Below are 1,562 nucleotides of genomic sequence, written 5' to 3' on the forward strand. Positions count from 1 at the left end.
CACAGGCTCCAGCTTGGATTTAACCACAGTCATCATTCACACCCTCACGGCAGCAGCCTCTTGGGGTGCTACCAGCAAGATGACAGGCAGCGAGAATGAGCACCGGGGCCGCAGCTGCCGTGGGGAAAGTCAGGTGACTGCACCTGGCTAATGTTGCTTTTCCGCTCCAGCCACCTCTCTCCACCACCTTTCCCATTTGGAAGGCATTGGGGTTTCACCGATGCCATGAAAGAATCACCGGAATGATACAATCTTAGAGGAACTGATCTCGAAAACATCTAGTCTGACTGGCTCATTTTAAAGATAAGGAAACGGAAGCCCTGAGGGGTTAAGTTCCTTGGCCAAGCTCACGCAGGTGGTTATTGGCAGAGTAACGACTGGAATCAAGTAACTGAACCCACTCTCTAATGGCCTTTCCACCATTCGGGAAGCACAATCCATAGTATGGGATAAATTTTACATCATGACCCACGATATCTACACATGCACACGACTGACACAAAAGCCTCACCAGACAATACTTATCCTTACTATATGTGATATACTTTGGTATTTTCCACGATACACTATAGTATATTCACTTTGAAAGAGTCTGGAGACTGCTTGGCAGCATGTATACTAAAATTGGAACAATACAGAGACGATTAACATGGTCTCTACACAAGGATAACATGCAAATTTTCCCCATATTTTTTTCACATTTACCAAATGTTCCTTTTCTTTCCAGGGATAATATTTATAGGTACACAGTCAAATAATGTGCATTTTTCCTAATTAGATCTATCTACTGAATGTCTAGGAAGGTGGGATTGAATTACATATAGACAGGGGTCCCTTCCAGCTCAAAACTGTCATGCACCCCATCAGGAGCAAGGTTATGGCTTGATCTGTCCTTAATCCTGAAAAGCAGGATGATTTAGCAGAGAGAACACTGGGTCTAGTCCTGGCTCCATCCTCTTCCAAGTGTGTGACTTGGGGTGAATTTTCACTGGGTTCCTCTATCTCAACTGCAAGATCAAGCTGCTGTTAATTGACAAGAGTTCTGAGCAGTGAACAAAATAATACAAATGAATGCAATAAAAAGCTCTATTCACAAGACTTGTCCTGGAACAGCAATGGTCTTAAATTCTCACATTTCAGAGAAATATGGTGTCTCAAGATGTTTCTGGATTCTCATCAAAACACCTGCATAATGTATTGTGAATAAATTTGGTACAATAAAAACTAAACCCTGGAACTGACTCATTGTTAAATGCTTTTGCAGGTGTTTAGAGAGGAAGGGTTGACCCTAAATCTTGAAGATGACCAGCCTCAGAAAAGCAGAAGTCACTGAGGTCAAAGATGACTCTGTGCTCTTGAAAGGAAAAGGTGATCAGTCGCAAATTGAAAACAGTACTCAAGCAAGGTTGCTATTAGTGAGTATGAAGAGGAAGAATTGAATGAACCTATGGTAGAATGTTCAGATGCAACAGCCACGCTGAAGGCTGGTGGGACAAGTGAAAGAAAGTGTTCCAGATGCACTCAATGTTGCCCCAGCTGCTTTTGAAGAAGGCATCTTTCTA

At 42.7% G+C, this 1,562-nt stretch overlaps 1 pseudogene; it reads left to right on the top strand.

Annotated features, from left to right (window-relative positions):
- Positions 1-599: 599 nt before the first annotated feature.
- LOC130842895 (U6 spliceosomal RNA) lies at positions 600-694 on the top strand (annotated as a pseudogene).
- The last annotated feature ends 868 nt before the right edge of the window (positions 695-1,562 follow it).

Source organism: Hippopotamus amphibius, chromosome 1 (genome assembly GCF_030028045.1).
Source record: "Hippopotamus amphibius kiboko isolate mHipAmp2 chromosome 1, mHipAmp2.hap2, whole genome shotgun sequence".
NCBI lineage: Eukaryota > Metazoa > Chordata > Mammalia > Artiodactyla > Hippopotamidae > Hippopotamus > Hippopotamus amphibius.